Source organism: Schistocerca gregaria, chromosome 1 (assembly GCF_023897955.1).
Source record: "Schistocerca gregaria isolate iqSchGreg1 chromosome 1, iqSchGreg1.2, whole genome shotgun sequence".
NCBI classification, from domain to species: domain Eukaryota; kingdom Metazoa; phylum Arthropoda; class Insecta; order Orthoptera; family Acrididae; genus Schistocerca; species Schistocerca gregaria.
In genome coordinates this window covers 1117585413-1117598004 of record NC_064920.1, presented here as the reverse complement: position 1 = coordinate 1117598004, position 12592 = coordinate 1117585413, and the positions used below count along the sequence as shown (strand labels likewise).

General features: G+C 45.1%; 1 non-coding gene across 1 annotated transcript; it reads right to left on the bottom strand.

The window, feature by feature from the left end:
* Positions 1-12256: 12256 nt before the first annotated feature.
* On the bottom strand, positions 12257-12331 carry Trnaw-cca (transfer RNA tryptophan (anticodon CCA)). Its single transcript has one exon. It is a non-coding gene; the product is annotated as a tRNA-Trp (tRNA).
* Positions 12332-12592: the final 261 nt, after the last annotated feature.

Sequence of the window (12592 nt, the reverse complement as noted above, 5' to 3'; positions counted from 1 at the left end):
CAGATGGCAGCAATGTCGCGTACACAAGGTGTAAAAGGGCAGTCCATTGTTTGGAGCTGTCATCTGGTCATTATCAAGTTTGGATCGTGGTTTCTCTGAAACTCAAACGCCTATCATTCTCTTCGATTCAAATGCAGACGTAACGGTGGCATGACTGAATGTTTGATCTTCAAAACTCAGTTACTTATAACCTTACAACTATGGAGGGTATCAAGTAGGTTTGTTTCATGTTATACCTTCTGTTGACATTTCTTTGCTCGCTCTGCACTGGGATCGACTTTCAAGGCCCTTTAACGTGCAAGTCCCTGAGCTAAAAATTATTGCTTTACTCATGACACACCGTGTTAGTAGTTCGTTGCACTACCTGGCCTTGGTGGGAATATAACTTTAAAAATTGTCATTTCGCGCGTCGAATTTTTCCGGGGCGTATCAGGTCCTTGAGGAGATTCTTATGGTAGCCCTTTAGTTCGTCTGGGCTGTCGGCTGCTCAACAGCTGCACGTCCATTCACCGGTACACATCTCTACAGCGGTCACCCTCCTTTATCATCCATTGCCGATGGTGCACCACATTTGCCTCAGCGCCAGTTTCGTACAGTGCCATTTTGCTGTGCACGATATACTGTAACCAAGGCGGCCTGGGAACAGTTTACAACCTCGGTCGTTTCGGAAACGCTTCCACTTTGGTTCAAAAGCCAATGAGCATGCACTTTCGGACGTCAGATAGACCGCTCCGTTCCTGCGTTACGACAGTAGCTGCAATGTTTCCCACGTCTCCTGCAGACACTTATGTACCCTCCACTGTTAGTCCCGCTGCGTGTCGTCTGTGCGTAGCTGTTGCACGCTGACGTCTTACAAAGGCGGTGGTCACATTAACGTGTCACGACCGCGTTCCTGCAGTGATGGTAGTACTACCAGCTATATTTATTGGTATAATCAAATAAAACTGCATTGGAGTGACAATGCACATTTCAGTCATGAGTTGCAACATAGTCACAGCAGAGTCTTTCAGCGATCCAGGAAACATTTATGTCAATGTAAATTCAGTCACGACCACCAGTGTTTATTAATCAGGTTATTTATTTTCACTCAAAATAACCGTCTTCAGAAATGAATAAAACGGGTTACCAACCATATCGTCTCGTTACATGTACAGACGGTACAGTCACAATAATTACAGACAAAAGCTTGTATAGATTTGGAGGTTAGCACACCTATGTCCCAGCCTACGCGGTTGGCCGTGCGGTCTAACGCACGGCTTTCCGGGCGGGAAGGAGAGCCTGGTCCCCGGCACGAATACGCCCTGCGGATTTGTGTCGAGGTCCAGTGAACCGGCCAGTCTGTGGGTGGTTTTTAAGGGGTTTTCCATCTGCCTCGGCGAATGCGGGCTGGTTCCTCTTAATCCGCATCAGTTACACTATGTCGGCGATTGCTGAGCAGACGAGTTCTCCACGTACGCGTACACCATCATTACACTACCACGCAAACATAGGGGTTACACTTGCCTGGTGTGAGACGTTCCCAGGTGGGTCCACCGGGGGGCGAATAACACAATAACCCTGGGTTTGGTGTGGGGCGGTGGAGGGGTGAAGTGGACTGCGGTAGTCGTCGTGGGGTTACGAACCACTGCGGCTGCAGCGGGGACGGAGCCTCTCCGTCGTTTCTAGGTCGCCAGTTAACATGCAACATACCTATGCCCCACACCGTAACTCCTGGACCACCAATTGATCTTTTTAGGCAATGCTGGACGTACACTGGTACGCTGGGAGGTGGGTACACGTATCATTGTCAAACGTCATCGTTGTGTGAAAACTAAAAGTTGCGTGGGTGCACTGACCTCCAAATCTTTGAAAACATTAGACTCACCAGCCACCGTTATTGTGACACTGCACTGCTTTTCCATGTGCCACTGTTCAGGGTCCCATTCGGCCCTCGTTTCATTTTTATGAACGCCAATGCGCGACCGCATAGAGCAGCGCAGGTGGGGCTCTTAGAACGACAGGTTATTCGGCGACTAGACCGGCCTACCTGTTGGAAATGCCGTGTGGCTAGGGCCTCCCGTCAGGTAGACCGTTCGCATGGTGTAAGTCTTTCGAGATGACTTGCGTGTCGATGGGGATGAAATGATGATGATAAGGACAACACAACACCCAGTCCCTGAGCGGAGAAAATCTCCGACCCAGCCGGGAATCGAACCCGGGCCATTGGGTATGACATTTCGTCGCGCTGACCACTCAGCTAGCAGGGGCGGACGGCCCACTTGTTGCCCAGACGTAAATCCCACTGAGTACGTGTGGGATGCGTTCGGTAGACGTGCTGCAGCACGTTCACAAGCACCAACGACAACCAGCAATTGTCAACCGAACTGGAGGATGAATGGACCGCCCTATCACAAGAACTCCTTAACATACTTGTGGATTGGTAGGGGAGCACCTAGCAGGTCGCGCACTGCCGTCCCATGGTGCTCACACACCCTACTAAGAACCATATCTTGACGATTGTAACGGCCCGGGGAACATCATGAATCGCTGATACTTCAGTGTAACAATTGTCCCTGAATAGAAGTATCTTTTTTTCTCGTACTACTGCGTGTCCCCCACCCCCACCCCACATCCACCCCCATCCCCATCCCCACTGAACCATGGACCTTGCCGTTGGTGGGAAGGCTTGCGTGCCTCAGCGATACAGATAGCCATACCATAGGTGCAACCACAACGGAGGGGTATCTGTTGAGAGGCCACACAAACGTATGGATCCTGAAGAGGTGCAGCAGCCTTTTAAATAGTTGCAGGGGTAACAGTGTGGATGATATACTGATCTGGCCTTGTCGTACTAACCAGAACGGCCTTGCTGTGCTGGTACTGCGAACGATTGAAAGCAAGGGGAAACTACAGCCGTAATTTTTCCCGAGGGCATGCAGCTTTACTGTTTCGTTAAATGATGATGGCGTCCTCTTGGGTAAAACATTCCGGAGGTAAAATAGTCCCCATACGGATCTACGGGCGAGGAATACTCAGGAGGACGTTGTTGTCAGGAGAAAGAAAACGTGTTCTAAGGGTCGAAACGTGCAATGTCAGATCCCTTAATCTAGCAGGTTGGTTAGAAAAATTAAAAAGGGAAATGGATAGGTTAAAGTTAGATATAGTGGGAATTAGTGAAGTTCGGTGGCAGGAGGAATAAGACTTCTGGCCAGGTAAATACAGGGTTATAAATACAAAATCAAATAGGGATAATGCAGGAGTAGGTTTAATAATGAATAAAAAATAGGAACACGGGTAAGCTACTACAAACAGCATAGTGAACGAATTATTGTGGCCAAGATAGACAGGAAGCCCACGCCTACCACAGTAGTACAAGTTTATATGCCAACTAACTCCGCAGATGGCGAAGAGATTGATGAAATGTATGATGAGATAAAAGAAATTATTCAGGTAGTGAAGTGAGACGAAAATTTAATTGTCGTGGGTGACTGGAATTCGATAGTAGGGAAAGCAAGGAAACGTAGTAGGTGAATATGGAATGGGGCTAAGGAATGAAAGAGCAAGCCGCCTGGTGGAATTTTGCACAGAGCGTAACTTAATCATAGCTAACACTTGGTTCCAGAATCAAGAAAGAAGTTGGTATACATGGAAGAAGCCTGGAGATACCGGAAGGTTTCAGATAGATTATAGAAAGGTAAGGCATAGATTTAGGAACCAGATTTTAAATTGTAAGATATTTCCAGAGGCAGATGTGGCCTCTGACCACAATCTATTGGTTATGAACTATAGATTAAAACTGAAGGAACTGCAAAAAAGGTGGGAAGTTAAGGAAATGGGACCTGGATAAACTGACAGACGCGTGGTGTGTCACGTCACGTCGTTGTGCTGTAATTTGTCCAAGTGCGTTCGGAATGCACAGTGTACATGAATGTATGCCGGTGATTAGACCGGATGCTTCAGTACGTGTCACCTGTCATAGTCGTATCTAGAAATATCACGAGTCCCATACCACTCCAACTGCACATACCCCACACCATTACAGAGCCTCCACCAGCTTGAACAGTCCCCTGGTGACACGCAGAGTCTATTGATTCATGACGTTGTCTCCAAACCCGTACATGCCATCCGCTCGATATAATTTGAAAGAGACGCGTCCGACCAGGCAACGTGTTGCCAGCCATCAACCAATCCAATGTTGATGTTGACTGCCCCAGGCGAGATGTGAAGCCATGTGTCGTGCAGTCATCAAGGGTACACGAATGGGCCTTCGGGTCCGAAAGCCCATATCGATGATGTTCCGTTGAATGGTTCGCACTCTGACACTATTCAATGGCTCAGCACTGAAATCTGCTGCAATGTGCGGAAGTGTTGCACTTTTGTCACGTTGAACGATTTTCTTCCATCGCTGTCCGTTCGCCGGCCGGTGTGGCCGTGCTGTTCTAGGGGCTTCAGCCTGGAAGTGCGTGACCCCTACGGTCGCAGGTTCGAATCCTGCCTCGGGCATGGATGTGTGTGATTTCCTTAGGTTAGTTAGGTTGAAGTAGTTCTAAGTTCTAGGGGACTGATGACCACAGATGTTAATTCGCATAGTGCTCCGAGCCATTTGAACCATTTTTGAGCTGTCGGTTCCCTCCTTGCAGGATCTTTTTCCGGCCCCAGCGATGTCAGAGATTTGATGTTTTGCCGAATTCCTGATATTCACGGTACACTCCATCCTTGCAAGATCTTTTTCCGGCCGCAGCGATGTCAGAGATTTGATGTTTTGCCGAATTCCTGATATTCACGGTACACTCGTGAAATGGTCGTACGGGAAAAACCCCACTTTTTCGCTATGGTGGAGACGCTGTGCCCTATCACTCGTGTGCCGACTGTAACACCATGTTCAAACTGACTTAAATCTTGACAACCTGCCATTGTAGCAGCAGTAACCTATCCAACAACTGCTCCAGACACTAGTTGTCTTATATAGGCGTTTCAAACCCAGTGTCGTGTTCTGCATGTTTACATATCCTTGTATTTGAATACGCATGCCTTGCCGAAACAATGCCCCGGCAGTAGACAACATGCCATTAAAACTATTGACCGCCTTGGGAGAGCCAATCATGACAAAACTCTACCAGCTGGCGAGCAAGACGTATGAGACAGGCGAAATACCCTCAGACTTCAAGAAGAATATAATAATTCCAATCCCAAAGAAAGCAGGTGCTGACAAATGTGAAAATTACCGAACTATCAATTTAATAAATCACAGCTGCAAAATACTAACGCGAAATCTTTACAGACGAATGGAAAAACTGGTAGATGCGGACCTCGGGGAGAATCAGTTTGGATTCCGTAGAAATGTTGGAACACGTGAGGCAATACTGACCTTACGACTTATCTTAGAAGAAAGATTAAGAAAAGGCAAACCTACGTTTCTAGCATTTGTAGACTTGGAGAAAGCTTTTGACAATGTTGACTGGAATACTCTCTTTCAAATTCTGAAGGTGGCAGGGGTAAAATACAGGGAGCGAAAGGCTATTTACAATTTGTACAGAAACCAGATGGCAGTCATAAGAGTCGAGGAGCATGAAAGGGAAGCAGTGGTTAGGAAAGGAGTAAGACAGGGTTGTAGCCTCTCCCCGATGTTATTCAATCTGTATATTGAGCAAGCAGTAAAGGAAACAAAAGAAAACTTCGGGGTAGGTATTAAAATTCATGGAGAAGAAGTAAAAACTTTGAGGTTCGCCGATGACATTGTAATTCTGTCAGAGATAGCAAAGGACCTGGAAGAGCAATTGAACTGAATGGACAGTGTCTTGAAAGGAGGATATAAGATGAACATCAACAAAAGCAAAACGAGGATAATGGAATGTAGTCAAATTAAATCGGGTGATGCTTAGGGAATGAGACACTGAAAGTAGTAAAGGAGTTTTGCTATTTAGGAAGTAAAATAACTGATGATGGTCGAAGTAGAGAGGATATAAAATGTAGACTGGCAATGGCAAGGAATGCGTTTCTGAAGAAGGGAAATTTGTTAACATCGAATATAGATTTATGTATCAGGAAGGCGTTTCTGAAAGTATTTGTATGGAGTGTAGCCATGTATGGAATTGAGACATGGACGATAACTAGTTTGGACAAGAAGAGAATAGAAGCTTTCGAAATGTGGTGCTACAGAAGAATGCTGAAGATAAGGTGGGTAGGTCACGTAACTAATGAGGAGGTATTGAATAGGATTGGGGAGAAGAGAAGTTTGTGGCACTACTTGACTAGAAGAAGGGATCGGTTGGTAGGACATGTCCTGAGGCATCAAGGGATCACAAATTTAGCATTGGTGGGCAGCGTGGAGGGTAAAAATCGTAGAGGGAGAGCAAGAGATGAATACACTAAGCAGATTCAGAAGGATGTAGGTTGCAGTAGGTACTGGGAGATGAAGAAGCTTGCACAGGACAGAGTAGCATGGAGAGCTGCATCAAACCAGTCTCAGGACTGAAGACAACAACAACATGCCTATACCAGTTTCTTCGGCACTTCACTATACGTATACCAATTCTTTCCATGTATGACGCTAAAAATTGTATGTGAAATCTTATGGGACTTAACTGCTAAGGTTATCAGCCCCTACGCTTACACACTACTTAACCTAAATTATCCTAAGGACAAACACACACACACACGCCCGAGGGATGACTCGAACCTGCGCCGGAACCAGCCCCACAGTCCATGACTGCAGCGCCTTAGACCGCTCGTGTGTGAATCTAGTTTCATCGAGTTGTTTGTTAGTGACCCCTCGTGCGAAAGTTACTTTGGTCGTTACGTTTTGCACCCCAGTGTATAATGTACTGAAGCTGCCACCCATTTGTAGTAGATGTATTTGAGAATAAAAATGTAATATACTTGTTGTAGATGTATTATGAGAATGTAATTGTAACCTGGATGTTTTAGATGTATTATGACAATGTATTGAAACTTCCTGGCAGATTAAAACTGTATGCCGGACTGAGACTCGAACTCGGGACCTTTGCCTTTCGCGTGAAAGTGCTTTAACCGGTTCGCAGAAGAGCTCCTGTGAAGTCTGGAATGTAGGAGAAGAGGTATTGGCAGAAGTGAAGCTGTGAGGACGGGGCGTGAGGCGTGCTTAGGTAGAGCACTTGCCCGCGAAAGGCAAAGGTCCCGAGTTCGAGTCTCGGTCCGGCACACAGTTTTAATCTGTCAGTAAGTTTCATATCAGGGCACACTCCGCTGCAGACACAATGTATTGTTCCATAATATATTGAGATAAATATCTCAGTGCTTTTCTTGCTTTAATGCCTGTTTGATCCTGTACGACCGACTGAACACTCTATCCCGATTCATGCATGTGTAAATTATTGTCTATTTACATCATGCAATAACCTGCGTCAAATGCCATACCTCTTGAGAGACTGCATTCTGCTCTTTGTAAGAACGTGAATGTGTGCACACAAACGAAGTCATTAAGTAGATAATGGACCATTACACAGTTGCCATTACCACTTGACGAAAATGGTGGACCGACGCCCATTCTTGCCATGGAAAGTTCTATGATTGGACTATTTCCAAAAACGGGGTGTAGATTAGGCAAGAGTTGAGAACTGATATTAGTAAAATACCGATCTATGACTAGGAAAGGTAAATATACGTGTTGGCTTAGAAACTCTCTAATTGGCCTACTTCCAAGAAATGGTTGTGACTTAGATAAGAGGAACTTGGGAGGGAGTGGAGTATGGAGGAAGGTTAGGGCTTAAGAAGGGGCACGGCTTATTAGAGGTGTGGCGCTTTATATCACGTGTACGCCACTGCCAGTGCATATAGGCAACCCGATGGTCTAAGCTCAATTTTTTTCCAAAATGTCCCTTGCATTCCTACAGCTCCAGTGAATAACATTATAAAAAGTTTCATTCACTTGTTAATGTATCGTATGTTTCTCCTGTTGGCTTGATGATGGTACTTACAGAATCAAAAAAGGGAACACGGCTCAGAGCGATGTGGTTGTATATATGCACAAGAGAGAATAACTGAAGCGGCATGGCAAGCTGACTGATCAGAGTGTATGCCCCTGCGACGCAGTTTCGGCAGAGGGCAGACACTTGCGCCGACTTTGCTGACTCGTACTCTGATTTACGAGCTGAACCTTCGACCGGCCAGGGGGCCGTGGCGCAAATCTCCAGGGAGATATCCGTCAGCCGTCTGGCGCTCTCGCCGTTGTCATGGAGACGGCCGTGAGGGCAAGCCAGCACCCTGCAGTCTGTGGCGATCTTTACTGCTATTTGTTGTTCGTGACTCCGCAGCTACCGGCGCCAAGGAAGGGCTTCTTTACTGCCACGTCGTCTAGCTATATTTTGGATAACGGACCAGGAAAGTGCTTTATTCTCTCTCGTTACCCACTCTCACTTCCTTTTGAAGGACAGTTAACATCACCGATTTTTCCTCCATCCTGCTTCCTTCAGCTACCCCGCTTTCTTATTACTAATGACAAGACTGCCATGCTGTGATTTAATGCAGTCCTCAGTCGTGTCCCTGGACTATTTGCATATTATTTCACACTCCCACTAACAAAGTCCCCACCTACGCTAGTGTCACTGCATGAGGATCCACGTAATTGGTTAACCCAGCCGTTTCAGTATTTAGCCCTTTAATGCATAGTGTAGCTGATCAGCTACAGACTTCATTTCTTCTATGTATCCTATACTGGGCAACATTTTGTATCAAATTAACTATGTAGTTAAGTGTACACACTCTACTGTAGCTGCTAAGCTGCTTGTAGTTCTCCATAGCGATCGTAAATGGCAGGATAAACTGAACCAGTTCCACAATCAGCTGTGTGTATGTACTACCGTGTGTGTGTTTTGATGGAAAGTAAAGACTTTTTTTGGTGTTTGTGCACTGATTTGTGGATTTTTATTTTGAAAACGTGAGTTGATATGGTATAGACAATTAAATCGAGTGTCTTTACGAAAAATTTGAAATTAAGTCTGTTTTTGTGTTTGTAGCGATTGTAAACAATAATGCTTTGTTAATTTAATTTAAAAAATTTTTCAATATTTATTTCGTAATGTAGGCACAATAAACTAAAGGTGTTAATTTTTACAGCTTAGAATAAAAAATCTTGCGTTTAAGGGTTACCACACTCAAACCAGATTCCAGTTTGGCCATATTGATTATGGTTTCCTATAGTCATTTCAGCTGGGACAGTCAGTATCTTAAACAATGAAGCAGTACATTTCTTAACCTATCGTTACACAGTTGTACTACTGTTCCTGTGGCCGAGCGGTTCTCGGCACTGCTGTTGCGGTCGCAGGTTCGAATCCTGCCTCGGGCATGGATGTGTGTGATGTCCTTAGGTTAGTTAGGACATGGGGGCGAAATTTGGCGTTAACAGGGTTTGACAGCAGACGACGGGCGCGAGTGTCTTTCCTAACAGCACGACGTCCCCTGCAGCGCCTCTCCTTGGCTCGTGACCATATCGGCGGGACTCTAGAAGACTGGTAAAACACGGCGTGGTAAGTCCCGATTAGTGTTTGTAAGTGCTGACAGCAGGTGTGACTATGGGAGTCGAGGTGAGGGATACAATTAGCATGGAAGGTCAAGCATCCTATAATGTCACTGTCTAAACAAAACAACTAGCAAATCAATAAATTAACAATCTATTCAAGACAATATTTATAAAAAAGCTAAGAGACAATCAACAACTGGCCATCTTTAAGACAATACCAAAATATCACAGATAGCTTGCTTCTTAAGAAAGGCAGCAAATTACAGTTACCAAAACTGACTTAAAGAGATGAGGCACAATGATTTCAATAGTTAAAGGAACAATAAATGACAATCTGGAGGTGATTTAAAGAAATATGATATATAGATAATTCTTTTTTAAGAGCAATAATTTGCAATATGAAAGTGATTTATGAAACTCACACCAGTTCGTTAAGAACCCAAATAACAAAAGCAGCAAAACAAGTTACAAATTAATACAATTCATTCCCAAGCAAACTAAAAAATCCTTATTTTTTAAACAAATATACATGAAACACGTTAAATGCTTACCAAACGGGCAGTGAGGCCAGACAGCCCTGTTCACAAGATAACTTGACTTAAAACGCTGGGGCCGGCCTCGGTGGCCGAGCGGTTCTAGACGCTAAAGTCTGGAACCGAGCGACTGCTGCGGTCACAGGTTCGAATCCTGCCTCGGGCATGGATGTGTGTGATGTCCATATTTAGGTTTAAGTAGTTCTGAGTTCTAAGGGAGTGATGACCTCAGATGTTAAGTCCCATAGTTGTAAGGTGCCAGGCAAATCCAACACCTTCCATGAACACCCTGACATGATAAGCAAATCCAGTAGTATGTCACATAGCTCCGAATAAATCGTGACATTAAATTAACCAAAGGAATACGAGTAAAGAGTGAGCAAATGGAATACCACAGACTAACACAAGAATGCCTAAATGCATGTCGTACCTTCCCACCGTGAGACCGACGCAGTTCCGAGTGGAGAGACGAGAACAGAAGCCGAGAGCAGAACCGTTTTAATCTAGAAGGCCCTACGATAAGGGACGGACTGGACACCCACGTCGCCAGCTAACCACTAGGGCTCACCATCCGCACGTTTTAGCGTGAGACTTTTTTGCGTCTCTGTTACGTCAAGGACCACCACCCAGCCCATGTTAAAAGCTAGAGCCCTCCAGAAAAACAGTATAGATCTTACGATAACACAAAAAGGGCCACTACCACCCGCAAGTTTTAGCGTGAGCCTTTTCGCATGTCTGTTACATTAGGACCATCCTCCAGCCCATGTTAAAAGATACAGCCCTCCATAAGAACAGTATACGTCTTACGATAACGCTAAAAGGACCCCACCAGCTGCAGGTTTTAGCGTGAGACTTTTTAGCTTCTCTGTTACGTTGCAAACTTTAAAAAACATTGCCCCACCACGAAAAGTATAACGTTTCCCACTGGATAGACAGAATTTTTCTAGGCGGAGCTTAAGGTTAACATTGAGACCCTGATTGGTCAGATGAGAACACAGCCAGATAGTTTTTTAAAACCAGCTTCGGTAAATTGTAGTAAGGAGAAGTTAGGGGAGAGTTGCTTCCGAGATGGCGAGGTGAGCGCAGCTGTGCTGCCCGCCGCTGCCCTGACGCTGCCTAAACACCGACAAGGTAATGAACGCACGCGATCCCGCATTTTTGAGCGCATAAGGCTTCACTCAGAACTGCAGAAGTCTCATCTGTTACACCCCCTTTTTGCGTAATACTAGTGTCGATCGTTAATTAAAACTCATGGTGTTCACATTTGCCACTTGAAGAAAAGATCTGAAACGCGATGATTTTTCTTTTATATAGTTATTGAGAAGCCACATCAGTCACTGTAATTTACGACAAGTTAGATAAGTAATTAAAGATAATTGAGGGTCACTGTAGACCATTTTGATAGTTTTTCTCTTTTGTGAAACTTAATTTAAACCTAGATTATAGATGTGATATGGCATAGGTCATCCTTCGATCGATTGTAGAACTTGGAAACCCATTCAGGGAATATTCGTTCACATTTTTGTTGAATGCAGTTGGTTTTTACCATCCTGTATTAAAACACTTCCTCTTATCAATAGTGCAATTTATAAACAATGTTTTGTGATCAGAATAAAATTTCCAATGGTAAACTTAACTACTTTTTCGACGTTATTTTACCAGCTAACTAAAAATAGGAAAGCCTTGAACCCCTTCCACTAAATTTAGTTAGTATTAAGATTCTTTTACAGGGAGTGCAGTGGAGCTGACGCTGAGATCATTTAGTATTTGGTTATATCATCGCTAGTCTCAATGAACTCTTCTGAATTCTACATGTCATGTGTGGTCTGGCGTCTCCTTACCAGCAACAGGTCCCAGGTTCAAACTAGTTAATTCCCTAAAAAACACGCTCAGAGCGTCGTTGCGCGAAAGTGGTAGGGAGCCACGATATAGGACAAACAGACACCACCATGAATGTTTAGATAGTGCTCAGAGCCATCTAAATTGCTGGAAGCAGCAGACCAGCCGTCCAAAACAACACCTAAACGCCGGGGCCCAACCGGGAGTCACTTCTCGTTAGACGTCACGTCACAGCCTCTGTGCACCGAAGCGAAACTTGGCGCCGCTCCCACACACCTTAACTCGCAGAAACTTGCAACACAAACAGACTGCAGAACACACGACGAACACCAGGCAAACATCAATTAATATAAGTTAAGAGATCCACAAACAACAATATAAATGAAACTTCCTGACAGATTAAAACTGTGTGCCCGACCGAGACTCGAACTCGGGACCTTTGCCTTTGGCGGGCAAGTGCTCTACCAACTGAGCTACCGAAGCACGACTCACGTCCGCTACTCACAGCTTTACTTCTGCCAGTATCCGTCTCCTACCTTCCAAACATTACAGAAGCTCTTCTGCGAACCTTGCAGAACTAGCACTCCTGAAAGAAAGGATACTGCGGAGACATGGCTTAGCCACAGCCTGGGGCATGTTTCCAGAATGAGATTTTCACTCTGCAGCGGAGTGTGCGCTGATATGAAACTTCCCGGCAGATTAAAACTGTGTGCCCGACCGAGACTCGAACTCGGGACCTTTGCCT